Here is a 23,884-nt window from a genome sequence, read left to right on the forward strand (position 1 = left end):
GAACGACAGGGCACAACCCGCCTCGGGTTCTCGCCGGAACCCTTGAAATCTTTTTCACAGGTCGGTCAGCTCTGCCTACGCAGAACCTCTAAAAATTGGAAATGACTCTTGCTGTTCCTCCCCACGGAAATCTTTAGTAAAAGGCGAAAGATTTGTACGGTCTGAAGAGAAACAAGAGTGACTGCGCGCCACAGTGCCTAACAGTCGCCACTATCGCCCGCCGGACCCACCAAACACAGGGTTTCGTCGTTAAACGTGTCGACTTCCCGTTCCCGTGCCGATCGACAAACGTTGTCTGAACGAGGTAAAGAAGTTGAAACGTAAACGATGCTGGCTGACTGGAGGCCCCTCACTGCCTTGGCCATTCAAAGCGATTGGGCTAGAAAGTAGAATACGGTTCTTGGCGAGCATGACGCTGGATCAGCCTGTCCCCTTGAACGTTAGCTGGAAGGAAATATGGGCTTTTTTTCAGAACGTTTAAAGGTATTTCTTTGAACGAACGAACGAACGAGCGAGCTAACAAACGAGCCAGGGAATGTACCCCAACTGAGATTCTGCTGCGATTAGGGCGCTACTCCCGAACGTCGCGCTCACGGAGCATTATCAGCATGGCGAAAAACACACGGGAGTCTTTTCTCACTGGTGACGCACGTCTACAGTCCAGTCAATTGTATTTGACAGTCTAACAGGGGAAAGCGCGTACGCAGTCCCCCACTACCAGAAATTTTGCAGTCAAGATTCCCACATTTGGGGAATTCGCAGAGGTCAGCCTGATCGGAGTGCAATGACAAAGCCTCACCCTGGGAGAACTACCTTCATGATCATAGTATCTCCCCTGCCAGGTAAGTATGAGTTGGGGGCGGCACCGGGAGGACTCTCATCCACGCTCGCCCCGTTTTAAGCCAGGGTGTAGTCCTCCCCGAGGAAGTCTCGTGCGGCCGACGGGTGTTGGGCACGACAGGTCGGCCGCCTGCCGTTGTGCTTCACACTGTTGTAGGGAATGGGCAGTGCCTTGAAACACAACCAGGTCGATGCTGGAGAGGACGCAGCAACCTGCTTTCCCGGCTCCCGTGTCCGCGATGCGGACTCGGTACACGATCTTGAGAGTGGGGCGCTGGCTAGGGAACGGAGTCTGAGGAACAGTGGGTTTTCTCGTCAAAATTTTGGTAGGGAATGCACCGTTCCCAGAGATACTGCAATACCGGGTCGATGCGTGGAGTGGACGGAGCAAGCCCCTGTTCCATCTCCCAGTTTCAAAAATCAATTTAATATATGGTCCCCCACATGGGGGACGTATCAGATATTAATCTGATAAGAACAGATACTACACTTGATCTTAGCCAAAAAGCCGAGAAGCGATAGCCCTTGAGGAAAACAGAGCACCGAGCCAATCCCGACACAGCGATGTCGTGATGACGGTGCTCCTGAGCTTTCGCACCTGGAAGGGCCTTGACCGCTACACAGCTGTCGTTGTTTCAAGCTGAACCGAGCAACTGCCGGGGCAGGCGGAGAGCCCGTCCCGGTCACGGGAAAGTCCGCTCCCATGATGCATCAAACACATCTGGTGCGGGGTTCCGCGCAACGACAGGGCACGACCCGTCCCGGGCTCTGAGCCGCCGGCGCTCCGGCACGACTCGTGCGGAGGTCTGCGGAACGACAGGGCACAACCCGCCTCGGGTTCCGACCCGGGTTCTCGCCGGAACCCTTGAAATCTTTTTCACAGGTCGGTCAGCTCTGCCTACGCAGAACCTCTAAAAATTGGAAATGACTCTTGCTGTTCCTCCCCACGGAAATCTTTAGTAAAAGGCGAAAGATTTGTACGGTCTGAAGAGAAACAAGAGTGACTGCGCGCCACAGTGCCTAACAGTCGCCCCTATCGCCCGCCGGACCCACCAAACACAGGGTTTCGTCGTTAAACGTGTCGACTTCCCGTTCCCGTGCCGATCGACAAACGTTGTCTGAACGAGGTAAAGAAGTTGAAACGTAAACGATGCTGGCTGACTGGAGGCCCCTCACTGCCTTGGCCATTCAAAGCGATTGGGCTAGAAAGTAGAATACGGTTCTTGGCGAGCATGACGCTGGATCAGCCTGTCCCCTTGAACGTTAGCTGGAAGGAAATATGGGCTTTTTTTCAGAACGTTTAAAGGTATTTCTTTGAACGAACGAACGAACGAGCGAGCTAACAAACGAGCCAGGGAATGTACCCCAACTGAGATTCTGCTGCGATTAGGGCGCTACTCCCGAACGTCGCGCTCACGGAGCATTATCAGCATGGCGAAACACACACGGGAGTCTTTTCTCACTGGTGACGCACGTCTACAGTCCAGTCAATTGTATTTGACAGTCTAACAGGGGAAAGCGCGTACGCAGTCCCCCACTACCAGAAATTTTGCAGTCGAGATTCCCACATTTGGGGAATTCGCAGAGGTCAGCCTGATCGGAGTGCAATGACAAAGCCTCACCCTGGGAGAACTACCTTCATGATCATAGTATCTCCCCTGCCAGGTAAGTATGAGTTGGGGGCGGCACCGGGAGGACTCTCATCCACGCTCGCCCCGTTTTAAGCCAGGGTGTAGTCCTCCCCGAGGAAGTCTCGTGCGGCCGACGGGTGTTGGGCACGACAGGTCGGCCGCCTGCCGTTGTGCTTCACACTGTTGTAGGGAACGGGCAGTGCCTTGAAACACAACCAGGTCGATGCTGGAGAGGACGCAGCAACCTGCTTTCCCGGCTCCCGTGTCCGCGATGCGGACTCAGTACATGATCTTGAGAGTGGGGCGCTGGCTAGGGAACGGAGTCTGAGGAACAGTGGGTTTTCTCATCAACATTTTGGTAGGGAATGCACCGTTCCCAGAGATACTGCAATACCGGGTCGATGCGTGGAGTGGACGGAGCAAGCCCCTGTTCCATCTCCCAGTTTCAAAAATCAATTTAATATATGGTCCCCCACATGGGGGACGTATCAGATATTAAACTGATAAGAACAGATACTACACTTGATCTTAGCCAAAAGGCCGAGAAGCGATAGCCCTTGAGGAAAACAGAGCACCGAGCCAATCCCGACACAGCGATGTCGTGATGACGGTGCTCCTGAGCTTTCGCACCTGGAAGGGCCTTGACCGCTACACAGCTGTCGTTGTTTCAAGCTGAACCGAGCAACTGCCGGGGCAGGCGGAGAGCCCGTCCCGGTCACGGGAAAGTCCGCTCCCATGATGCATCAAACACATCTGGTGCGGGGTTCCGCGCAACGACAGGGCACGACCCGTCCCGGGCTCTGAGCCGCCGGCGCTCCGGCACGACTCGTGCGGAGGTCTGCGGAACGACAGGGCACAACCCGCCTCGGGTTCCGACCCGGGTTCTCGCCGGAACCCTTGAAATCTTTTTCACAGGTCGGTCAGCTCTGCCTACGCAGAACCTCTAAAAATTGGAAATGACTCTTGCTGTTCCTCCCCACGGAAATCTTTAGTAAAAGGCGAAAGATTTGTACGGTCTGAAGAGAAACAAGAGTGACTGCGCGCCACAGTGCCTAACAGTCGCCCCTATCGCCCGCCGGACCCACCAAACACAGGGTTTCGTCGTTAAACGTGTCGACTTCCCGTTCCCGTGCCGATCGACAAACGTTGTCTGAACGAGGTAAAGAAGTTGAAACGTAAACGATGCTGGCTGACTGGAGGCCCCTCACTGCCTTGGCCATTCAAAGCGATTGGGCTAGAAAGTAGAATACGGTTCTTGGCGAGCATGACGCTGGATCAGCCTGTCCCCTTGAACGTTAGCTGGAAGGAAATATGGGCTTTTTTTCAGAACGTTTAAAGGTATTTCTTTGAACGAACGAACGAACGAACGAACGAACGAGCGAGCTAACAAACGAGCCAGGGAATGTACCCCAACTGAGATTCTGCTGCGATTAGGGCGCTACTCCCGAACGTCGCGCTCACGGAGCATTATCAGCATGGCGAAAAACACACGGGAGTCTTTTCTGACTGGTGACGCACGTCTACAGTCCAGTCAATTGTATTTGACAGTCTAACAGGGGAAAGCGCGTACGCAGTCCCCCACTACCAGAAATTTTGCAGTCGAGATTCCCACATTTGGGGAATTCGCAGAGGTCAGCCTGATCGGAGTGCAATGACAAAGCCTCACCCTGGGAGAACTACCTTCATGATCATAGTATCTCCCCTGCCAGGTAAGTATGAGTTGGGGGCGGCACCGGGAGGACTCTCATCCACGCTCGCCCCGTTTTAAGCCAGGGTGTAGTCCTCCCCGAGGAAGTCTCGTGCGGCCGACGGGTGTTGGGCACGACAGGTCGGCCGCCTGCCGTTGTGCTTCACACTGTTGTAGGGAACGGGCAGTGCCTTGAAACACAACCAGGTCGATGCTGGAGAGGACGCAGCAACCTGCTTTCCCGGCTCCCGTGTCCGCGATGCGGACTCGGTACACGATCTTAAGAGTGGGGCGCTGGCTAGGGAACGGAGTCTGAGGAACAGTGGGTTTTCTCGTCAACATTTTGGTAGGGAATGCACCGTTCCCAGAGATACTGCAATACCGGGTCGATGCGTGGAGTGGACGGAGCAAGCCCCTGTTCCATCTCCCAGTTTCAAAAATCAATTTAATATATGGTCCCCCACATGGGGAACGTATCAGATATTAAACTGATAAGAACAGATACTACACTTGATCTTAGCCAAAAGGCCGAGAAGCGATAGCCCTTGAGGAAAACAGAGCACCGAGCCAATCCCGACACAGCGATGTCGTGATGACGGTGCTCCTGAGCTTTCGCACCTGGAAGGGCCTTGACCGCTACACAGCTGTCGTTGTTTCAAGCTGAACCGAGCAACTGCCGGGGCAGGCGGAGAGCCCGTCCCGGTCACGGGAAAGTCCGCTCCCATGATGCATCAAACACATCTGGTGCGGGGTTCCGCGCAACGACAGGGCACGACCCGTCCCGGGCTCTGAGCCGCCGGCGCTCCGGCACGACTCGTGCGGAGGTCTGCGGAACGACAGGGCACAACCCGCCTCGGGTTCCGACCCGGGTTCTCGCCGGAACCCTTGAAATCTTTTTCACAGGTCGGTCAGCTCTGCCTACGCAGAACCTCTAAAAATTGGAAATGACTCTTGCTGTTCCTCCCCACGGAAATCTTTAGTAAAAGGCGAAAGATTTGTACGGTCTGAAGAGAAACAAGAGTGACTGCGCGCCACAGTGCCTAACAGTCGCCCCTATCGCCCGCCGGACCCACCAAACACAGGGTTTCGTCGTTAAACGTGTCGACTTCCCGTTCCCGTGCCGATCGACAAACGTTGTCTGAACGAGGTAAAGAAGTTGAAACGTAAACGATGCTGGCTGACTGGAGGCCCCTCACTGCCTTGGCCATTCAAAGCGATTGGGCTAGAAAGTAGAATACGGTTCTTGGCGAGCATGACGCTGGATCAGCCTGTCCCCTTGAACGTTAGCTGGAAGGAAATATGGGCTTTTTTTCAGAACGTTTAAAGGTATTTCTTTGAACGAACGAACGAACGAGCGAGCTAACAAACGAGCCAGGGAATGTACTCCAACTGAGATTCTGCTGCGATTAGGGCGCTACTCCCGAACGTCGCGCTCACGGAGCATTATCAGCATGGCGAAACACACACGGGAGTCTTTTCTCACTGGTGACGCACGTCTACAGTCCAGTCAATTGTATTTGACAGTCTAACAGGGGAAAGCGCGTACGCAGTCCCCCACTACCAGAAATTTTGCAGTCGAGATTCCCACATTTGGGGAATTCGCAGAGGTCAGCCTGATCGGAGTGCAATGACAAAGCCTCACCCTGGGAGAACTACCTTCATGATCATAGTATCTCCCCTGCCAGGTAAGTATGAGTTGGGGGCGGCACCGGGAGGACTCTCATCCACGCTCGCCCCGTTTTAAGCCAGGGTGTAGTCCTCCCCGAGGAAGTCTCGTGCGGCCGACGGGTGTTGGGCACGACAGGTCGGCCGCCTGCCGTTGTGCTTCACACTGTTGTAGGGAACGGGCAGTGCCTTGAAACACAACCAGGTCGATGCTGGAGAGGACGCAGCAACCTGCTTTCCCGGCTCCCGTGTCCGCGATGCGGACTCGGTACACGATCTTGAGAGTGGGGCGCTGGCTAGGGAACGGAGTCTGAGGAACAGTGGGTTTTCTCGTCAACATTTTGGTAGGGAATGCACCGTTCCCAGAGATACTGCAATACCGGGTCGATGCGTGGAGTGGACGGAGCAAGCCCCTGTTCCATCTCCCAGTTTCAAAAATCAATTTTATATAGGGTCCCCCACATGGGGGACGTATCAGATATTAAACTGATAAGAACAGATACTACACTTGATCTTAGCCAAAAGGCCGAGAAGCGATAGCCCTTGAGGAAAACAGAGCACCGAGCCAATCCCGACACAGCGATGTCGTGATGACGGTGCTCCTGAGCTTTCGCACCTGGAAGGGCCTTGACCGCTACACAGCTGTCGTTGTTTCAAGCTGAACCGAGCAACTGCCGGGGCAGGCGGAGAGCCCGTCCCGGTCACGGGAAAGTCCGCTCCCATGATGCATCAAACACATCTGGTGCGGGGTTCCGCGCAACGACAGGGCACGACCCGTCCCGGGCTCTGAGCCGCCGGCGCTCCGGCACGACTCGTGCGGAGGTCTGCGGAACGACAGGGCACAACCCGCCTCGGGTTCCGACCCGGGTTCTCGCCGGAACCCTTGAAATCTTTTTCACAGGTCGGTCAGCTCTGCCTACGCAGAACCTCTAAAAATTGGAAATGACTCTTGCTGTTCCTCCCCACGGAAATCTTTAGTAAAAGGCGAAAGATTTGTACGGTCTGAAGAGAAACAAGAGTGACTGCGCGCCACAGTGCCTAACAGTCGCCCCTATCGCCCGCCGGACCCACCAAACACAGGGTTTCGTCGTTAAACGTGTCGACTTCCCGTTCCCGTGCCGATCGACAAACGTTGTCTGAACGAGGTAAAGAAGTTGAAACGTAAACGATGCTGGCTGACTGGAGGCCCCTCACTGCCTTGGCCATTCAAAGCGATTGGGCTAGAAAGTAGAATACGGTTCTTGGCGAGCATGACGCTGGATCAGCCTGTCCCCTTGAACGTTAGCTGGAAGGAAATATGGGCTTTTTTTCAGAACGTTTAAAGGTATTTCTTTGAACGAACGAACGAACGAGCGAGCTAACAAACGAGCCAGGGAATGTACCCCAACTGAGATTCTGCTGCGATTAGGGCGCTACTCCCGAACGTCGCGCTCACGGAGCATTATCAGCATGGCGAAAAACACACGGGAGTCTTTTCTCACTGGTGACGCACGTCTACAGTCCAGTCAATTGTATTTGACAGTCTAACAGGGGAAAGCGCGTACGCAGTCCCCCACTACCAGAAATTTTGCAGTCGAGATTCCCACATTTGGGGAATTCGCAGAGGTCAGCCTGATCGGAGTGCAATGACAAAGCCTCACCCTGGGAGAACTACCTTCATGATCATAGTATCTCCCCTGCCAGGTAAGTATGAGTTGGGGGCGGCACCGGGAGGACTCTCATCCACGCTCGCCCCGTTTTAAGCCAGGGTGTAGTCCTCCCCGAGGAAGTCTCGTGCGGCCGACGGGTGTTGGGCACGACAGGTCGGCCGCCTGCCGTTGTGCTTCACACTGTTGTAGGGAACGGGCAGTGCCTTGAAACACAACCAGGTCGATGCTGGAGAGGACGCAGCAACCTGCTTTCCCGGCTCCCGTGTCCGCGATGCGGACTCGGTACACGATCTTGAGAGTGGGGCGCTGGCTAGGGAACGGAGTCTGAGGAACAGTGGGTTTTCTCGTTAACATTTTGGTAGGGAATGCACCGTTCCCAGAGATACTGCAATACCGGGTCGATGCGTGGAGTGGACGGAGCAAGCCCCTGTTCCATCTCCCAGTTTCAAAAATCAATTTAATATATGGTCCCCCACATGGGGGACGTATCAGATATTAAACTGATAAGAACAGATACTACACTTGATCTTAGCCAAAAGGCCGAGAAGCGATAGCCCTTGAGGAAAACAGAGCACCGAGCCAATCCCGACACAGCGATGTCGTGATGACGGTGCTCCTGAGCTTTCGCACCTGGAAGGGCCTTGACCGCTACACAGCTGTCGTTGTTTCAAGCTGAACCGAGCAACTGCCGGGGCAGGCGGAGAGCCCGTCCCGGTCACGGGAAAGTCCGCTCCCATGATGCATCAAACACATCTGGTGCGGGGTTCCGCGCAACGACAGGGCACGACCCGTCCCGGGCTCTGAGCCGCCGGCGCTCCGGCACGACTCGTGCGGAGGTCTGCGGAACGACAGGGCACAACCCGCCTCGGGTTTCGACCCGGGTTCTCGCCGGAACCCTTGAAATCTTTTTCACAGGTCGGTCAGCTCTGCCTACGCAGAACCTCTAAAAATTGGAAATGACTCTTGCTGTTCCTCCCCACGGAAATCTTTAGTAAAAGGCGAAAGATTTGTACGGTCTGAAGAGAAACAAGAGTGACTGCGCGCCACAGTGCCTAACAGTCGCCCCTATCGCCCGCCGGACCCACCAAACACAGGGTTTCGTCGTTAAACGTGTCGACTTCCCGTTCCCGTGCCGATCGACAAACGTTGTCTGAACGAGGTAAAGAAGTTGAAACGTAAACGATGCTGGCTGACTGGAGGCCCCTCACTGCCTTGGCCATTCAAAGCGATTGGGCTAGAAAGTAGAATACGGTTCTTGGCGAGCATGACGCTGGATCAGCCTGTCCCCTTGAACGTTAGCTGGAAGGAAATATGGGCTTTTTTTCAGAACGTTTAAAGGTATTTCTTTGAACGAACGAACGAACGAGCGAGCTAACAAACGAGCCAGGGAATGTACCCCAACTGAGATTCTGCTGCGATTAGGGCGCTACTCCCGAACGTCGCGCTCACGGAGCATTATCAGCATGGCGAAAAACACACGGGAGTCTTTTCTCACTGGTGACGCACGTCTACAGTCCAGTCAATTGTATTTGACAGTCTAACAGGGGAAAGCGCGTACGCAGTCCCCCACTACCAGAAATTTTGCAGTCGAGATTCCCACATTTGGGGAATTCGCAGAGGTCAGCCTGATCGGAGTGCAATGACAAAGCCTCACCCTGGGAGAACTACCTTCATGATCATAGTATCTCCCCTGCCAGGTAAGTATGAGTTGGGGGCGGCACCGGGAGGACTCTCATCCACGCTCGCCCCGTTTTAAGCCAGGGTGTAGTCCTCCCCGAGGAAGTCTCGTGCGGCCGACGGGTGTTGGGCACGACAGGTCGGCCGCCTGCCGTTGTGCTTCACACTGTTGTAGGGAACGGGCAGTGCCTTGAAACACAACCAGGTCGATGCTGGAGAGGACGCAGCAACCTGCTTTCCCGGCTCCCGTGTCCGCGATGCGGACTCGGTACACGATCTTGAGAGTGGGGCGCTGGCTAGGGAACGGAGTCTGAGGAACAGTGGGTTTTCTCGTTAACATTTTGGTAGGGAATGCACCGTTCCCAGAGATACTGCAATACCGGGTCGATGCGTGGAGTGGACGGAGCAAGCCCCTGTTCCATCTCCCAGTTTCAAAAATCAATTTAATATATGGTCCCCCACATGGGGGACGTATCAGATATTAAACTGATAAGAACAGATACTACACTTGATCTTAGCCAAAAGGCCGAGAAGCGATAGCCCTTGAGGAAAACAGAGCACCGAGCCAATCCCGACACAGCGATGTCGTGATGACGGTGCTCCTGAGCTTTCGCACCTGGAAGGGCCTTGACCGCTACACAGCTGTCGTTGTTTCAAGCTGAACCGAGCAACTGCCGGGGCAGGCGGAGAGCCCGTCCCGGTCACGGGAAAGTCCGCTCCCATGATGCATCAAACACATCTGGTGCGGGGTTCCGCGCAACGACAGGGCACGACCCGTCCCGGGCTCTGAGCCGCCGGCGCTCCGGCACGACTCGTGCGGAGGTCTGCGGAACGACAGGGCACAACCCGCCTCGGGTTTCGACCCGGGTTCTCGCCGGAACCCTTGAAATCTTTTTCACAGGTCGGTCAGCTCTGCCTACGCAGAACCTCTAAAAATTGGAAATGACTCTTGCTGTTCCTCCCCACGGAAATCTTTAGTAAAAGGCGAAAGATTTGTACGGTCTGAAGAGAAACAAGAGTGACTGCGCGCCACAGTGCCTAACAGTCGCCCCTATCGCCCGCCGGACCCACCAAACACAGGGTTTCGTCGTTAAACGTGTCGACTTCCCGTTCCCGTGCCGATCGACAAACGTTGTCTGAACGAGGTAAAGAAGTTGAAACGTAAACGATGCTGGCTGACTGGAGGCCCCTCACTGCCTTGGCCATTCAAAGCGATTGGGCTAGAAAGTAGAATACGGTTCTTGGCGAGCATGACGCTGGATCAGCCTGTCCCCTTGAACGTTAGCTGGAAGGAAATATGGGCTTTTTTTCAGAACGTTTAAAGGTATTTCTTTGAACGAACGAACGAACGAGCGAGCTAACAAACGAGCCAGGGAATGTACCCCAACTGAGATTCTGCTGCGATTAGGGCGCTACTCCCGAACGTCGCGCTCACGGAGCATTATCAGCATGGCGAAACACACACGGGAGTCTTTTCTCACTGGTGACGCACGTCTACAGTCCAGTCAATTGTATTTGACAGTCTAACAGGGGAAAGCGCGTACGCAGTCCCCCACTACCAGAAATTTTGCAGTCGAGATTCCCACATTTGGGGAATTCGCAGAGGTCAGCCTGATCGGAGTGCAATGACAAAGCCTCACCCTGGGAGAACTACCTTCATGATCATAGTATCTCCCCTGCCAGGTAAGTATGAGTTGGGGGCGGCACCGGGAGGACTCTCATCCACGCTCGCCCCGTTTTAAGCCAGGGTGTAGTCCTCCCCGAGGAAGTCTCGTGCGGCCGACGGGTGTTGGGCACGACAGGTCGGCCACCTGTCGTTGTGCTTCACACTGTTGTAGGGAACGGGCAGTGCCTTGAAACACAACCAGGTCGATGCTGGAGAGGACGCAGCAACCTGCTTTCCCGGCTCCCGTGTCCGCGATGCGGACTCGGTACAGGATCTTGAGAGTGGGGCGCTGGCTAGGGAACGGAGTCTGAGGAACAGTGGGTTTTCTCGTCAACATTTTGGTAGGGAATGCACCGTTCCCAGAGATACTGCAATACCGGGTCGATGCGTGGAGTGGACGGAGCAAGCCCCTGTTCCATCTCCCAGTTTCAAAAATCAATTTAATATATGGTCCCCCACATGGGGGACGTATCAGATATTAAACTGATAAGAACAGATACTACACTTGATCTTAGCCAAAAGGCCGAGAAGCGATAGCCCTTAAGGAAAACAGAGCACCGAGCCAATCCCGACACAGCGATGTCGTGATGACGGTGCTCCTGAGCTTTCGCACCTGGAAGGGCCTTGACCGCTACACAGCTGTCGTTGTTTCAAGCTGAACCGAGCAACTGCCGGGGCAGGCGGAGAGCCCGTCCCGGTCACGGGAAAGTCCGCTTCCATGATGCATCAAACACATCTGGTGCGGGGTTCCGCGCAACGACAGGGCACGACCCGTCCCGGGCTCTGAGCCGCCGGCGCTCCGGCACGACTCGTGCGGAGGTCTGCGGAACGACAGGGCACAACCCGCCTCGGGTTCCGACCCGGGTTCTCGCCGGAACCCTTGAAATCTTTTTCACAGGTCGGTCAGCTCTGCCTACGCAGAACCTCTAAAAATTGGAAATGACTCTTGCTGTTCCTCCCCACGGAAATCTTTAGTAAAAGGCGAAAGATTTGTACGGTCTGAAGAGAAACAAGAGTGACTGCGCGCCACAGTGCCTAACAGTCGCCCCTATCGCCCGCCGGACCCACCAAACACAGGGTTTCGTCGTTAAACGTGTCGACTTCCCGTTCCCGTGCCGATCGACAAACGTTGTCTGAACGAGGTAAAGAAGTTGAAACGTAAACGATGCTGGCTGACTGGAGGCCCCTCACTGCCTTGGCCATTCAAAGCGATTGGGCTAGAAAGTAGAATACGGTTCTTGGCGAGCATGACGCTGGATCAGCCTGTCCCCTTGAACGTTAGCTGGAAGGAAATATGGGCTTTTTTTCAGAACGTTTAAAGGTATTTCTTTGAACGAACGAACGAACGAACAAACGAACGAGCGAGCTAACAAACGAGCCAGGGAATGTACCCCAACTGAGATTCTGCTGCGATTAGGGCGCTACTCCCGAACGTCGCGCTCACGGAGCATTATCAGCATGGCGAAACACACACGGGAGTCTTTTCTCACTGGTGACGCACGTCTACAGTCCAGTCAATTGTATTTGACAGTCTAACAGGGGAAAGCGCGTACGCAGTCCCCCACTACCAGAAATTTTGCAGTCGAGATTCCCACATTTGGGGAATTCGCAGAGGTCAGCCTGATCGGAGTGCAATGACAAAGCCTCACCCTGGGAGAACTACCTTCATGATCATAGTATCTCCCCTGCCAGGTAAGTATGGGTTGGGGGCGGCACCGGGAGGACTCTCATCCACGCTCGCCCCGTTTTAAGCCAGGGTGTAGTCCTCCCCGAGGAAGTCTCGTGCGGCCGACGGGTGTTGGGCACGACAGGTCGGCCGCCTGCCGTTGTGCTTCACACTGTTGTAGGGAACGGGCAGTGCCTTGAAACACAACCAGGTCGATGCTGGAGAGGACGCAGCAACCTGCTTTCCCGGCTCCCGTGTCCGCGATGCGGACTCGGTACACGATCTTGAGAGTGGGGCGCTGGCTAGGGAACGGAGTCTGAGGAACAGTGGGTTTTCTCGTCAACATTTTGGTAGGGAATGCACCGTTCCCAGAGATACTGCAATACCGGGTCGATGCGTGGAGTGGACGGAGCAAGCCCCTGTTCCATCTCCCAGTTTCAAAAATCAATTTAATATATGGTCCCCCACATGGGGGACGTATCAGATATTAAACTGATAAGAACAGATACTACACTTGATCTTAGCCAAAAGGCCGAGAAGCGATAGCCCTTGAGGAAAACAGAGCACCGAGCCAATCCCGACACAGCGATGTCGTGATGACGGTGCTCCTGAGCTTTCGCACCTGGAAGGGCCTTGACGGCTACACAGCTGTCGTTGTTTCAAGCTGAACCGAGCAACTGCCGGGGCAGGCGGAGAGCCCGTCCCGGTCACGGGAAAGTCCGCTCCCATGATGCATCAAACACATCTGGAGCGGGGTTCCGCGCAACGACAGGGCACGACCCGTCCCGGGCTCTGAGCCGCCGGCGCTCCGGCACGACTCGTGCGGAGGTCTGCGGAACGACAGGGCACAACCCGCCTCGGGTTCCGACCCGGGTTCTCGCCGGAACCCTTGAAATCTTTTTCACAGGTCGGTCAGCTCTGCCTACGCAGAACCTCTAAAAATTGGAAATGACTCTTGCTGTTCCTCCCCACGGAAATCTTTAGTAAAAGGCGAAAGATTTGTACGGTCTGAAGAGAAACAAGAGTGACTGCGCGCCACAGTGCCTAACAGTCGCCCCTATCGCCCGCCGGACCCACCAAACACAGGGTTTCGTCGTTAAACGTGTCGACTTCCCGTTCCCGTGCCGATCGACAAACGTTGTCTGAACGAGGTAAAGAAGTTGAAACGTAAACGATGCTGGCTGACTGGAGGCCCCTCACTGCCTTGGCCATTCAAAGCGATTGGGCTAGAAAGTAGAATACGGTTCTTGGCGAGCATGACGCTGGATCAGCCTGTCCCCTTGAACGTTAGCTGGAAGGAAATATGGGCTTTTTTTCAGAACGTTTAAAGGTATTTCTTTGAACGAACGAACGAACGAACGAACGAACGAGCGAGCTAACAAACGAGCCAGGGAATGTACCCCAACTGAGATTCTGCTGCGATTAGGGCGCTACTCCCGAACGTCGCGCTCACGGAGCATTATCAGCATGGCGAAACACACACGGGAGTCTTTTCTCACTGGTGACGCACGTCTACAGTCCAGTCAATTGTATTTGACAGTCTAACAGGGGAAAGCGCGTACGCAGTCCCCCACTACCAGAAATTTTGCAGTCGAGATTCCCACATTTGGGGAATTCGCAGAGGTCAGCCTGATCGGAGTGCAATGACAAAGCCTCACCCTGGGAGAACTACCTTCATGATCATAGTATCTCCCCTGCCAGGTAAGTATGAGTTGGGGGCGGCACCGGGAGGACTCTCATCCACGCTCGCCCCGTTTTAAGCCAGGGTGTAGTCCTCCCCGAGGAAGTCTCGTGCGGCCGACGGGTGTTGGGCACGACAGGTCGGCCGCCTGCCGTTGTGCTTCACACTGTTGTAGGGAACGGGCAGTGCCTTGAAACACAACCAGGTCGATGCTGGAGAGGACGCAGCAACCTGCTTTCCCGGCTCCCGTGTCCGCGATGCGGACTCGGTACACGATCTTGAGAGTGGGGCGCTGGCTAGGGAACGGAGTCTGAGGAACAGTGGGTTTTCTCGTCAACATTTTGGTAGGGAATGCACCGTTCCCAGAGATACTGCAATACCGGGTCGATGCGTGGAGTGGACGGAGCAAGCCCCTGTTCCATCTCCCAGTTTCAAAAATCAATTTAATATATGGTCCCCCACATGGGGGACGTATCAGATATTAAACTGATAAGAACAGATACTACACTTGATCTTAACCAAAAGGCCGAGAAGCGATAGCCCTTAAGGAAAACAGAGCACCGAGCCAATCCCGACACAGCGATGTCGTGATGACGGTGCTCCTGAGCTTTCGCACCTGGAAGGGCCTTGACCGCTACACAGCTGTCGTTGTTTCAAGCTGAACCGAGCAACTGCCGGGGCAGGCGGAGAGCCCGTCCCGGTCACGGGAAAGTCCGCTCCCATGATGCATCAAACACATCTGGTGCGGGGTTCCGCGCAACGACAGAGCACGACCCGTCCCGGGCTCTGAGCCGCCGGCGCTCCGGCACGACTCGTGCGGAGGTCTGCGGAACGACAGGGCACAACCCGCCTCGGGTTCCGACCCGGGTTCTCGCCGGAACCCTTGAAATCTTTTTCACAGGTCGGTCAGCTCTGCCTACGCAGAACCTCTAAAAATTGGAAATGACTCTTGCTGTTCCTCCCCACGGAAATCTTTAGTAAAAGGCGAAAGATTTGTACGGTCTGAAGAGAAACAAGAGTGACTGCGCGCCACAGTGCCTAACAGTCGCCCCTATCGCCCGCCGGACCCACCAAACACAGGGTTTCGTCGTTAAACGTGTCGACTTCCCGTTCCCGTGCCGATCGACAAACGTTGTCTGAACGAGGTAAAGAAGTTGAAACGTAAACGATGCTGGCTGACTGGAGGCCCCTCACTGCCTTGGCCATTCAAAGCGATTGGGCTAGAAAGTAGAATACGGTTCTTGGCGAGCATGACGCTGGATCAGCCTGTCCCCTTGAACGTTAGCTGGAAGGAAATATGGGCTTTTTTTCAGAACGTTTAAAGGTATTTCTTTGAACGAACGAACGAACGAGCGAGCTAACAAACGAGCCAGGGAATGTACCCCAACTGAGATTCTGCTGCGATTAGGGCGCTACTCCCGAACGTCGCGCTCACGGAGCATTATCAGCATGGCGAAACACACACGGGAGTCTTTTCTCACTGGTGACGCACGTCTACAGTCCAGTCAATTGTATTTGACAGTCTAACAGGGGAAAGCGCGTACGCAGTCCCCCACTACCAGAAATTTTGCAGTCGAGATTCCCACATTTGGGGAATTCGCAGAGGTCAGCCTGATCGGAGTGCAATGACAAAGCCTCACCCTGGGAGAACTACCTTCATGATCATAGTATCTCCCCTGCCAGGTAAGTATGAGTTGGGGGCGGCACCGGGAGGACTCTCATCCACGCTCGCCCCGTTTTAAGCCAGGGTGTAGTCCTCCCCGAGGAAGTCTCGTGCGGCCGACGGGTGTTGGGCACGACAGGTCGGCCGCCTGCCGTTGTGCTTCACACTGTTGTAGGGAACGGGCAGTGCCTTGAAACACAACCAGGTCGATGCTGGAGAGGACGCAGCAACCTGCTTTCCCGGCTCCCGTGTCCGCGATGCGGACTCGGTACACGATCTTGAGAGTGGGGCGCTGGCTAGGGAACGGAGTCTAAGGAACAGTGGGTTTTCTCGTCAACATTTTGGTAGGGAATGCACTGTTCCCAGAGATACTGCAATACCGGGTCGATGCGTGGAGTGGACGGAGCAAGCCCCTGTTCCATCTCCCAGTTTCAAAAATCAATTTAATATATGGTCCCCCACATGGGGGACGTATCAGATATTAAACTGATAAGAACAGATACTACACTTGATCTTAGCCAAAAGGCCGAGAAGCGATAGCCCTTGAGGAAAACAGAGCACCGAGCCAATCCCGACACAGCGATGTCGTGATGACGGTGCTCCTGAGCTTTCGCACCTGGAAGGGCCTTGACCGCTACACAGCTGTCGTTGTTTCAAGCTGAACCGAGCAACTGCCGGGGCAGGCGGAGAGCCCGTCCCGGTCACGGGAAAGTCCGCTCCCATGATGCATCAAACACATCTGGTGCGGGGTTCCGCGCAACGACAGGGCACGACCCGTCCCGGGTTCCGACCCGGGTTCTCGCCGGAACCCTTGAAATCTTTTTCACAGGTCGGTCAGCTCTGCCTACGCAGAACCTCTAAAAATTGGAAATGACTCTTGCTGTTCCTCCCCACGGAAATCTTTAGTAAAAGGCGAAAGATTTGTACGGTCTGAAGAGAAACAAGAGTGACTGCGCGCCACAGTGCCTAACAGTCGCCCCTATCGCCCGCCGGACCCACCAAACACAGGGTTTCGTCGTTAAACGTGTCGACTTCCCGTTCCCGTGCCGATCGACAAACGTTGTCTGAACGAGGTAAAGAAGTTGAAACGTAAACGATGCTGGCTGACTGGAGGCCCCTCACTGCCTTGGCCATTCAAAGCGATTGGGCTAGAAAGTAGAATACGGTTCTTGGCGAGCATGACGCTGGATCAGCCTGTCCCCTTGAACGTTAGCTGGAAGGAAATATGGGCTTTTTTTCAGAACGTTTAAAGGTATTTCTTTGAACGAACGAACGAACAACAAACGAACGAACGAGCGAGCTAACAAACGAGCCAGGGAATGTACCCCAACTGAGATTCTGCTGCGATTAGGGCGCTACTCCCGAACGTCGCGCTCACGGAGCATTATCAGCATGGCGAAACACACACGGGAGTCTTTTCTCACTGGTGACGCACGTCTACAGTCCAGTCAATTGTATTTGACAGTCTAACAGGGGAAAGCGCGTACGCAGTCCCCCACTACCAGAAATTTTGCAGTCGAGATTCCCACATTTGGGGAATTCGCAGAGGTCAGCCTGATCGGAGTGCAATGACAAAGCCTCACCCTGGGAGAACTACCTTCATGATCATAGTATCTCCCCTGCCAGGTAAGTATGAGTTGGGGGCGGCACCGGGAGGACTCTCATCCACGCTCGCCCCGTTTTAAGCCAGGGTGTAGTCCTCCCCGAGGAAGTCTCGTGCGGCCGACGGGTGTTGGGCACGACAGGTCGGCCGCCTGCCGTTGTGCTTCACACTGTTGTAGGGAACGGGCAGTGCCTTGAAACACAACCAGGTCGATGCTGGAGAGGACGCAGCAACCTGCTTTCCCGGCTCCCGTGTCCGCGATGCGGACTCGGTACACGATCTTGAGAGTGGGGCGCTGGCTAGGGAACGGAGTCTGAGGAACAGTGGGTTTTCTCGTCAACATTTTGGTAGGGAATGCACTGTTCCCAGAGATACTGCAATACCGGGTCGATGCGTGGAGTGGACGGAGCAAGCCCCTGTTCCATCTCCCAGTTTCAAAAATCAATTTAATATATGGTCCCCCACATGGGGGACGTATCAGATATTAAACTGATAAGAACAGATACTACACTTGATCTTAGCCAAAAGGCCGAGAAGCGATAGCCCTTGAGGAAAACAGAGCACCGAGCCAATCCCGACACAGCGATGTCGTGATGACGGTGCTCCTGAGCTTTCGCACCTGGAAGGGCCTTGACCGCTACACAGCTGTCGTTGTTTCAAGCTGAACCGAGCAACTGCCGGGGCAGGCGGAGAGCCCGTCCCGGTCACGGGAAAGTCCGCTCCCATGATGCATCAAACACATCTGGTGCGGGGTTCCGCGCAACGACAGGGCACGACCCGTCCCGGGTTCCGACCCGGGTTCTCGCCGGAACCCTTGAAATCTTTTTCACAGGTCGGTCAGCTCTGCCTACGCAGAACCTCTAAAAATTGGAAATGACTCTTGCTGTTCCTCCCCACGGAAATCTTTAGTAAAAGGCGAAAGATTTGTACGGTCTGAAGAGAAACAAGAGTGACTGCGCGCCACAGTGCCTAACAGTCGCCCCTATCGCCCGCCGGACCCACCAAACACAGGGTTTCGTCGTTAAACGTGTCGACTTCCCGTTCCCGTGCCGATCGACAAACGTTGTCTGAACGAGGTAAAGAAGTTGAAACGTAAACGATGCTGGCTGACTGGAGGCCCCTCACTGCCTTGGCCATTCAAAGCGATTGGGCTAGAAAGTAGAATACGGTTCTTGGCGAGCATGACGCTGGATCAGCCTGTCCCCTTGAACGTTAGCTGGAAGGAAATATGGGCTTTTTTTCAGAACGTTTAAAGGTATTTCTTTGAACGAACGAACGAACAACAAACGAACGAACGAGCGAGCTAACAAACGAGCCAGGGAATGTACCCCAACTGAGATTCTGCTGCGATTAGGGCGCTACTCCCGAACGTCGCGCTCACGGAGCATTATCAGCATGGCGAAACACACACGGGAGTCTTTTCTCACTGGTGACGCACGTCTACAGTCCAGTCAATTGTATTTGACAGTCTAACAGGGGAAAGCGCGTACGCAGTCCCCCACTACCAGAAATTTTGCAGTCGAGATTCCCACATTTGGGGAATTCGCAGAGGTCAGCCTGATCGGAGTGCAATGACAAAGCCTCACCCTGGGAGAACTACCTTCATGATCATAGTATCTCCCCTGCCAGGTAAGTATGAGTTGGGGGCGGCACCGGGAGGACTCTCATCCACGCTCGCCCCGTTTTAAGCCAGGGTGTAGTCCTCCCCGAGGAAGTCTCGTGCGGCCGACGGGTGTTGGGCACGACAGGTCGGCCGCCTGCCGTTGTGCTTCACACTGTTGTAGGGAACGGGCAGTGCCTTGAAACACAACCAGGTCGATGCTGGAGAGGACGCAGCAACCTGCTTTCCCGGCTCCCGTGTCCGCGATGCGGACTCGGTACACGATCTTGAGAGTGGGGCGCTGGCTAGGGAACGGAGTCTGAGGAACAGTGGGTTTTCTCGTCAACATTTTGGTAGGGAATGCACCGTTCCCAGAGATACTGCAATACCGGGTCGATGCGTGGAGTGGACGGAGCAAGCCCCTGTTCCATCTCCCAGTTTCAAAAATCAATTTAATATATGGTCCCCCACATGGGGGACGTATTAGATATTAAACTGATAAGAACAGATACTACACTTGATCTTAGCCAAAAGGCCGAGAAGCGATAGCCCTTGAGGAAAACAGAGCACCGAGCCAATCCCGACACAGCGATGTCGTGATGACGGTGCTCCTGAGCTTTCGCACCTGGAAGGGCCTTGACGGCTACACAGCTGTCGTTGTTTCAAGCTGAACCGAGCAACTGCCGGGGCAGGCGGAGAGCCCGTCCCGGTCACGGGAAAGTCCGCTCCCATGATGCATCAAACACATCTGGAGCGGGGTTCCGCGCAACGACAGGGCACGACCCGTCCCGGGCTCTGAGCCGCCGGCGCTCCGGCACGACTCGTGCGGAGGTCTGCGGAACGACAGGGCACAACCCGCCTCGGGTTCCGACCCGGGTTCTCGCCGGAACCCTTGAAATCTTTTTCACAGGTCGGTCAGCTCTGCCTACGCAGAACCTCTAAAAATTGGAAATGACTCTTGCTGTTCCTCCCCACGGAAATCTTTAGTAAAAGGCGAAAGATTTGTACGGTCTGAAGAGAAACAAGAGTGACTGCGCGCCACAGTGCCTAACAGTCGCCCCTATCGCCCGCCGGACCCACCAAACACAGGGTTTCGTCGTTAAACGTGTCGACTTCCCGTTCCCGTGCCGATCGACAAACGTTGTCTGAACGAGGTAAAGAAGTTGAAACGTAAACGATGCTGGCTGACTGGAGGCCCCTCACTGCCTTGGCCATTCAAAGCGATTGGGCTAGAAAGTAGAATACGGTTCTTGGCGAGCATGACGCTGGATCAGCCTGTCCCCTTGAACGTTAGCTGGAAGGAAATATGGGCTTTTTTTCAGAACGTTTAAAGGTATTTCTTTGAACGAACGAACGAACGAACGAACGAACGAGCGAGCTAACAAACGAGCCAGGGAATGTACCCCAACTGAGATTCTGCTGCGATTAGGGCGCTACTCCCGAACGTCGCGCTCACGGAGCATTATCAGCATGGCGAAACACACACGGGAGTCTTTTCTCACTGGTGACGCACGTCTACAGTCCAGTCAATTGTATTTGACAGTCTAACAGGGGAAAGCGCGTACGCAGTCCCCCACTACCAGAAATTTTGCAGTCGAGATTCCCACATTTGGGGAATTCGCAGAGGTCAGCCTGATCGGAGTGCAATGACAAAGCCTCACCCTGGGAGAACTACCTTCATGATCATAGTATCTCCCCTGCCAGGTAAGTATGAGTTGGGGGCGGCACCGGGAGGACTCTCATCCACGCTCGCCCCGTTTTAAGCCAGGGTGTAGTCCTCCCCGAGGAAGTCTCGTGCGGCCGACGGGTGTTGGGCACGACAGGTCGGCCGCCTGCCGTTGTGCTTCACACTGTTGTAGGGAACGGGCAGTGCCTTGAAACACAACCAGGTCGATGCTGGAGAGGACGCAGCAACCTGCTTTCCCGGCTCCCGTGTCCGCGATGCGGACTCGGTACACGATCTTGAGAGTGGGGCGCTGGCTAGGGAACGGAGTCTGAGGAACAGTGGGTTTTCTCGTCAACATTTTGGTAGGGAATGCACCGTTCCCAGAGATACTGCAATACCGGGTCGATGCGTGGAGTGGACGGAGCAAGCCCCTGTTCCATCTCCCAGTTTCAAAAATCAATTTAATATATGGTCCCCCACATGGGGGACGTATCAGATATTAAACTGATAAGAACAGATACTACACTTGATCTTAGCCAAAAGGCCGAGAAGCGATAGCCCTTGAGGAAAACAGAGCACCGAGCCAATCCCGACACAGCGATGTCGTGATGACGGTGCTCCTGAGCTTTCGCACCTGGAAGGGCCTTGACCGCTACACAGCTGTCGTTGTTTCAAGCTGAACCGAGCAACTGCCGGGGCAGGCGGAGAGCCCGTCCCGGTCACGGGAAAGTCCGCTCCCATGATGCATCAAACACATCTGGTGCGGGGTTCCGCGCTACGACAGGGCACGACCCGTCCCGGGCTCTGAGCCGCCGGCGCTCCGGCACGACTCGTGCGGAGGTCTGCGGAACGACAGGGCACAACCCGCCTCGGGTTCCGACCCGGGTTCTCGCCGGAACCCTTGAAATCTTTTTCACAGGTCGGTCAGCTCTGCCTACGCAGAACCTCTAAAAATTGGAAATGACTCTTGCTGTTCCTCCCCACGGAAATCTTTAGTAAAAGGCGAAAGATTTGTACGGTCTGAAAAGAAACAAGAGTGACTGCGCGCCACAGTGCCTAACAGTCGCCCCTATCGCCCGCCGGACCCACCAAACACAGGGTTTCGTCGTTAAACGTGTCGACTTCCCGTTCCCGTGCCGATCGACAAACGTTGTCTGAACGAGGTAAAGAAGTTGAAACGTAAACGATGCTGGCTGACTGGAGGCCCCTCACTGCCTTGGCCATTCAAAGCGATTGGGCTAGAAAGTAGAATACGGTTCTTGGCGAGCATGACGCTGGATCAGCCTGTCCCCTTGAACGTTAGCTGGAAGGAAATATGGGCTTTTTTTCAGAACGTTTAAAGGTATTTCTTTGAACGAACGAACGAACGAACGAACGAACGAGCGAGCTAACAAACGAGCCAGGGAATGTACCCCAACTGAGATTCTGCTGCGATTAGGGCGCTACTCCCGAACGTCGCGCTCACGGAGCATTATCAGCATGGCGAAACACACACGGGAGTCTTTTCTCACTGGTGACGCACGTCTACAGTCCAGTCAATTGTATTTGACAGTCTAACAGGGGAAAGCGCGTACGCAGTCCCCCACTACCAGAAATTTTGCAGTCGAGATTCCCACATTTGGGGAATTCGCAGAGGTCAGCCTGATCGGAGTGCAATGACAAAGCCTCACCCTGGGAGAACTACCTTCATGATCATAGTATCTCCCCTGCCAGGTAAGTATGAGTTGGGGGCGGCACCGGGAGGACTCTCATCCACGCTCGCCCCGTTTTAAGCCAGGGTGTAGTCCTCCCCGAGGAAGTCTCGTGCGGCCGACGGGTGTTGGGCACGACAGGTCGGCCGCCTGCCGTTGTGCTTCACACTGTTGTAGGGAACGGGCAGTGCCTTGAAACACAACCAGGTCGATGCTGGAGAGGACGCAGCAACCTGCTTTCCCGGCTCCCGTGTCCGCGATGCGGACTCGGTACACGATCTTGAGAGTGGGGCGCTGGCTAGGGAACGGAGTCTGAGGAACAGTGGGTTTTCTCGTCAACATTTTGGTAGGGAATGCACTGTTCCCAGAGATACTGCAATACCGGGTCGATGCGTGGAGTGGACGGAGCAAGCCCCTGTTCCATTTCCCAGTTTCAAAAATCAATTTAATATATGGTCCCCCACATGGGGGACGTATCAAATATTAAACTGATAAGAACAGATACTACACTTGATCTTAGCCAAAAGGCCGAGAAGCGATAGCCCTTGAGGAAAACAGAGCACCGAGCCAATCCCGACACAGCGATGTCGTGATGACGGTGCTCCTGAGCTTTCGCACCTGGAAGGGCCTTGACCGCTACACAGCTGTCGTTGTTTCAAGCTGAACCGAGCAACTGCCGGGGCAGGCGGAGAGCCCGTCCCGGTCACGGGAAAGTCCGCTCCCATGATGCATCAAACACATCTGGTGCGGGGTTCCGCGCAACGACAGGGCACGACCCGTCCCGGGCTCTGAGCCGCCGGCGCTCCGGCACGACTCGTGCGGAGGTCTGCGGAACAACAGGGCACAACCCGCCTCGGGTTCCGACCCGGGTTCTCGCCGGAACCCTTGAAATCTTTTTCACAGGTCGGTCAGCTCTGCCTACGCAGAACCTCTAAAAATTGGAAATGACTCTTGCTGTTCCTCCCCACGGAAATCTTTAGTAAAAGGCGAAAGATTTATACGGTCTGAAGAGAAACAAGAGTGACTGCGCGCCACAGTGCCTAACAGTCGCCACTATCGCCCGCCGGACCCACCAAACACAGGGTTTCGTCGTTAAACGTGTCGACTTCCCGTTCCCGTGCCGATCGACAAACGTTGTCTGAACGAGGTAAAGAAGTTGAAACGTAAACGATGCTGGCTGACTGGAGGCCCCTCACTGCCTTGGCCATTCAAAGCGATTGGGCTAGAAAGTAGAATACGGTTCTTGGCGAGCATGACGCTGGATCAGCCTGTCCCCTTGAACGTTAGCTGGAAGGAAATATGGGCTTTTTTTCAGAACGTTTAAAGGTATTTCTTTGAACGAACGAACGAACGAACGAGCGAGCTAACAAACGAGCCAGGGAATGTACCCCAACTGAGATTCTGCTGCGATTAGGGCGCTACTTCCGAACGTCGCGCTCACGGAGCATTATAAGCATGGCGAAACACACACGGGAGTCTTTTCTCACTGGTGACGCACG

At 54.7% G+C, this 23,884-nt stretch overlaps 43 non-coding genes across 43 annotated transcripts; all 43 read right to left on the reverse strand.

The window, feature by feature from the left end:
- Positions 1-67: 67 nt before the first annotated feature.
- Positions 68-181, reverse strand: LOC148358108 (U5 spliceosomal RNA). The gene has a single exon (XR_015851700.1). It is a non-coding gene; the product is annotated as a U5 spliceosomal RNA (small nuclear RNA).
- A 505-nt stretch (positions 182-686) lies between these two features.
- On the reverse strand, positions 687-850 carry LOC148358109 (U1 spliceosomal RNA). Its single transcript, XR_015851645.1, has one exon. It is a non-coding gene; the product is annotated as a U1 spliceosomal RNA (small nuclear RNA).
- A 318-nt stretch (positions 851-1,168) lies between these two features.
- LOC148358110 (U2 spliceosomal RNA) lies at positions 1,169-1,360 on the reverse strand. Its single transcript, XR_015851861.1, has one exon. It is a non-coding gene; the product is annotated as a U2 spliceosomal RNA (small nuclear RNA).
- Positions 1,361-1,730: 370 nt separating this feature from the next.
- On the reverse strand, positions 1,731-1,844 carry LOC148358111 (U5 spliceosomal RNA). Its single transcript, XR_015851701.1, has one exon. It is a non-coding gene; the product is annotated as a U5 spliceosomal RNA (small nuclear RNA).
- A 505-nt stretch (positions 1,845-2,349) lies between these two features.
- LOC148358112 (U1 spliceosomal RNA) lies at positions 2,350-2,513 on the reverse strand. The gene has a single exon (XR_015851677.1). It is a non-coding gene; the product is annotated as a U1 spliceosomal RNA (small nuclear RNA).
- A 318-nt stretch (positions 2,514-2,831) lies between these two features.
- On the reverse strand, positions 2,832-3,023 carry LOC148358113 (U2 spliceosomal RNA). Its single transcript, XR_015851798.1, has one exon. It is a non-coding gene; the product is annotated as a U2 spliceosomal RNA (small nuclear RNA).
- A 370-nt stretch (positions 3,024-3,393) lies between these two features.
- On the reverse strand, positions 3,394-3,507 carry LOC148358114 (U5 spliceosomal RNA). Its single transcript, XR_015851702.1, has one exon. It is a non-coding gene; the product is annotated as a U5 spliceosomal RNA (small nuclear RNA).
- A 517-nt stretch (positions 3,508-4,024) lies between these two features.
- Positions 4,025-4,188, reverse strand: LOC148358115 (U1 spliceosomal RNA). The gene has a single exon (XR_015851686.1). It is a non-coding gene; the product is annotated as a U1 spliceosomal RNA (small nuclear RNA).
- Positions 4,189-4,506: 318 nt separating this feature from the next.
- Positions 4,507-4,698, reverse strand: LOC148358116 (U2 spliceosomal RNA). Its single transcript, XR_015851844.1, has one exon. It is a non-coding gene; the product is annotated as a U2 spliceosomal RNA (small nuclear RNA).
- A 370-nt stretch (positions 4,699-5,068) lies between these two features.
- Positions 5,069-5,182, reverse strand: LOC148358117 (U5 spliceosomal RNA). The gene has a single exon (XR_015851703.1). It is a non-coding gene; the product is annotated as a U5 spliceosomal RNA (small nuclear RNA).
- Positions 5,183-5,687: 505 nt separating this feature from the next.
- LOC148358118 (U1 spliceosomal RNA) lies at positions 5,688-5,851 on the reverse strand. The gene has a single exon (XR_015851698.1). It is a non-coding gene; the product is annotated as a U1 spliceosomal RNA (small nuclear RNA).
- Positions 5,852-6,169: 318 nt separating this feature from the next.
- On the reverse strand, positions 6,170-6,361 carry LOC148358119 (U2 spliceosomal RNA). The gene has a single exon (XR_015851851.1). It is a non-coding gene; the product is annotated as a U2 spliceosomal RNA (small nuclear RNA).
- A 370-nt stretch (positions 6,362-6,731) lies between these two features.
- Positions 6,732-6,845, reverse strand: LOC148358120 (U5 spliceosomal RNA). Its single transcript, XR_015851704.1, has one exon. It is a non-coding gene; the product is annotated as a U5 spliceosomal RNA (small nuclear RNA).
- Positions 6,846-7,350: 505 nt separating this feature from the next.
- LOC148358121 (U1 spliceosomal RNA) lies at positions 7,351-7,514 on the reverse strand. Its single transcript, XR_015851709.1, has one exon. It is a non-coding gene; the product is annotated as a U1 spliceosomal RNA (small nuclear RNA).
- Positions 7,515-7,832: 318 nt separating this feature from the next.
- Positions 7,833-8,024, reverse strand: LOC148358122 (U2 spliceosomal RNA). The gene has a single exon (XR_015851799.1). It is a non-coding gene; the product is annotated as a U2 spliceosomal RNA (small nuclear RNA).
- Positions 8,025-8,394: 370 nt separating this feature from the next.
- Positions 8,395-8,508, reverse strand: LOC148358123 (U5 spliceosomal RNA). The gene has a single exon (XR_015851705.1). It is a non-coding gene; the product is annotated as a U5 spliceosomal RNA (small nuclear RNA).
- A 505-nt stretch (positions 8,509-9,013) lies between these two features.
- On the reverse strand, positions 9,014-9,177 carry LOC148358124 (U1 spliceosomal RNA). Its single transcript, XR_015851720.1, has one exon. It is a non-coding gene; the product is annotated as a U1 spliceosomal RNA (small nuclear RNA).
- Positions 9,178-9,495: 318 nt separating this feature from the next.
- Positions 9,496-9,687, reverse strand: LOC148358125 (U2 spliceosomal RNA). The gene has a single exon (XR_015851800.1). It is a non-coding gene; the product is annotated as a U2 spliceosomal RNA (small nuclear RNA).
- Positions 9,688-10,057: 370 nt separating this feature from the next.
- LOC148358126 (U5 spliceosomal RNA) lies at positions 10,058-10,171 on the reverse strand. Its single transcript, XR_015851706.1, has one exon. It is a non-coding gene; the product is annotated as a U5 spliceosomal RNA (small nuclear RNA).
- A 505-nt stretch (positions 10,172-10,676) lies between these two features.
- Positions 10,677-10,840, reverse strand: LOC148358127 (U1 spliceosomal RNA). Its single transcript, XR_015851731.1, has one exon. It is a non-coding gene; the product is annotated as a U1 spliceosomal RNA (small nuclear RNA).
- Positions 10,841-11,158: 318 nt separating this feature from the next.
- On the reverse strand, positions 11,159-11,350 carry LOC148358128 (U2 spliceosomal RNA). Its single transcript, XR_015851801.1, has one exon. It is a non-coding gene; the product is annotated as a U2 spliceosomal RNA (small nuclear RNA).
- A 370-nt stretch (positions 11,351-11,720) lies between these two features.
- On the reverse strand, positions 11,721-11,834 carry LOC148358129 (U5 spliceosomal RNA). Its single transcript, XR_015851707.1, has one exon. It is a non-coding gene; the product is annotated as a U5 spliceosomal RNA (small nuclear RNA).
- Positions 11,835-12,351: 517 nt separating this feature from the next.
- Positions 12,352-12,515, reverse strand: LOC148358130 (U1 spliceosomal RNA). Its single transcript, XR_015851742.1, has one exon. It is a non-coding gene; the product is annotated as a U1 spliceosomal RNA (small nuclear RNA).
- Positions 12,516-12,833: 318 nt separating this feature from the next.
- LOC148358131 (U2 spliceosomal RNA) lies at positions 12,834-13,025 on the reverse strand. Its single transcript, XR_015851803.1, has one exon. It is a non-coding gene; the product is annotated as a U2 spliceosomal RNA (small nuclear RNA).
- A 370-nt stretch (positions 13,026-13,395) lies between these two features.
- Positions 13,396-13,509, reverse strand: LOC148358132 (U5 spliceosomal RNA). The gene has a single exon (XR_015851708.1). It is a non-coding gene; the product is annotated as a U5 spliceosomal RNA (small nuclear RNA).
- A 517-nt stretch (positions 13,510-14,026) lies between these two features.
- LOC148358133 (U1 spliceosomal RNA) lies at positions 14,027-14,190 on the reverse strand. Its single transcript, XR_015851753.1, has one exon. It is a non-coding gene; the product is annotated as a U1 spliceosomal RNA (small nuclear RNA).
- A 318-nt stretch (positions 14,191-14,508) lies between these two features.
- Positions 14,509-14,700, reverse strand: LOC148358134 (U2 spliceosomal RNA). Its single transcript, XR_015851860.1, has one exon. It is a non-coding gene; the product is annotated as a U2 spliceosomal RNA (small nuclear RNA).
- Positions 14,701-15,070: 370 nt separating this feature from the next.
- On the reverse strand, positions 15,071-15,184 carry LOC148358135 (U5 spliceosomal RNA). Its single transcript, XR_015851710.1, has one exon. It is a non-coding gene; the product is annotated as a U5 spliceosomal RNA (small nuclear RNA).
- A 505-nt stretch (positions 15,185-15,689) lies between these two features.
- Positions 15,690-15,853, reverse strand: LOC148358136 (U1 spliceosomal RNA). Its single transcript, XR_015851764.1, has one exon. It is a non-coding gene; the product is annotated as a U1 spliceosomal RNA (small nuclear RNA).
- A 318-nt stretch (positions 15,854-16,171) lies between these two features.
- LOC148358137 (U2 spliceosomal RNA) lies at positions 16,172-16,363 on the reverse strand. The gene has a single exon (XR_015851856.1). It is a non-coding gene; the product is annotated as a U2 spliceosomal RNA (small nuclear RNA).
- Positions 16,364-16,661: 298 nt separating this feature from the next.
- On the reverse strand, positions 16,662-16,775 carry LOC148358138 (U5 spliceosomal RNA). Its single transcript, XR_015851711.1, has one exon. It is a non-coding gene; the product is annotated as a U5 spliceosomal RNA (small nuclear RNA).
- Positions 16,776-17,295: 520 nt separating this feature from the next.
- LOC148358139 (U1 spliceosomal RNA) lies at positions 17,296-17,459 on the reverse strand. Its single transcript, XR_015851775.1, has one exon. It is a non-coding gene; the product is annotated as a U1 spliceosomal RNA (small nuclear RNA).
- A 318-nt stretch (positions 17,460-17,777) lies between these two features.
- On the reverse strand, positions 17,778-17,969 carry LOC148358140 (U2 spliceosomal RNA). The gene has a single exon (XR_015851857.1). It is a non-coding gene; the product is annotated as a U2 spliceosomal RNA (small nuclear RNA).
- A 298-nt stretch (positions 17,970-18,267) lies between these two features.
- LOC148358141 (U5 spliceosomal RNA) lies at positions 18,268-18,381 on the reverse strand. Its single transcript, XR_015851712.1, has one exon. It is a non-coding gene; the product is annotated as a U5 spliceosomal RNA (small nuclear RNA).
- A 520-nt stretch (positions 18,382-18,901) lies between these two features.
- LOC148358142 (U1 spliceosomal RNA) lies at positions 18,902-19,065 on the reverse strand. The gene has a single exon (XR_015851786.1). It is a non-coding gene; the product is annotated as a U1 spliceosomal RNA (small nuclear RNA).
- Positions 19,066-19,383: 318 nt separating this feature from the next.
- LOC148358143 (U2 spliceosomal RNA) lies at positions 19,384-19,575 on the reverse strand. The gene has a single exon (XR_015851878.1). It is a non-coding gene; the product is annotated as a U2 spliceosomal RNA (small nuclear RNA).
- Positions 19,576-19,945: 370 nt separating this feature from the next.
- Positions 19,946-20,059, reverse strand: LOC148358144 (U5 spliceosomal RNA). The gene has a single exon (XR_015851713.1). It is a non-coding gene; the product is annotated as a U5 spliceosomal RNA (small nuclear RNA).
- A 517-nt stretch (positions 20,060-20,576) lies between these two features.
- LOC148358145 (U1 spliceosomal RNA) lies at positions 20,577-20,740 on the reverse strand. The gene has a single exon (XR_015851796.1). It is a non-coding gene; the product is annotated as a U1 spliceosomal RNA (small nuclear RNA).
- A 318-nt stretch (positions 20,741-21,058) lies between these two features.
- LOC148358146 (U2 spliceosomal RNA) lies at positions 21,059-21,250 on the reverse strand. Its single transcript, XR_015851804.1, has one exon. It is a non-coding gene; the product is annotated as a U2 spliceosomal RNA (small nuclear RNA).
- Positions 21,251-21,620: 370 nt separating this feature from the next.
- LOC148358147 (U5 spliceosomal RNA) lies at positions 21,621-21,734 on the reverse strand. The gene has a single exon (XR_015851782.1). It is a non-coding gene; the product is annotated as a U5 spliceosomal RNA (small nuclear RNA).
- A 517-nt stretch (positions 21,735-22,251) lies between these two features.
- Positions 22,252-22,415, reverse strand: LOC148358148 (U1 spliceosomal RNA). The gene has a single exon (XR_015851808.1). It is a non-coding gene; the product is annotated as a U1 spliceosomal RNA (small nuclear RNA).
- Positions 22,416-22,733: 318 nt separating this feature from the next.
- Positions 22,734-22,925, reverse strand: LOC148358149 (U2 spliceosomal RNA). Its single transcript, XR_015851893.1, has one exon. It is a non-coding gene; the product is annotated as a U2 spliceosomal RNA (small nuclear RNA).
- A 370-nt stretch (positions 22,926-23,295) lies between these two features.
- Positions 23,296-23,409, reverse strand: LOC148358150 (U5 spliceosomal RNA). The gene has a single exon (XR_015851682.1). It is a non-coding gene; the product is annotated as a U5 spliceosomal RNA (small nuclear RNA).
- Positions 23,410-23,884: the final 475 nt, after the last annotated feature.

This window comes from Urocampus carinirostris, chromosome 10 (genome assembly GCF_059441175.1).
Source record: "Urocampus carinirostris isolate Australia breed hairy pipefish chromosome 10, RoL_Ucar_1.0, whole genome shotgun sequence".
In the NCBI taxonomy this organism is placed as follows: domain Eukaryota; kingdom Metazoa; phylum Chordata; class Actinopteri; order Syngnathiformes; family Syngnathidae; genus Urocampus; species Urocampus carinirostris.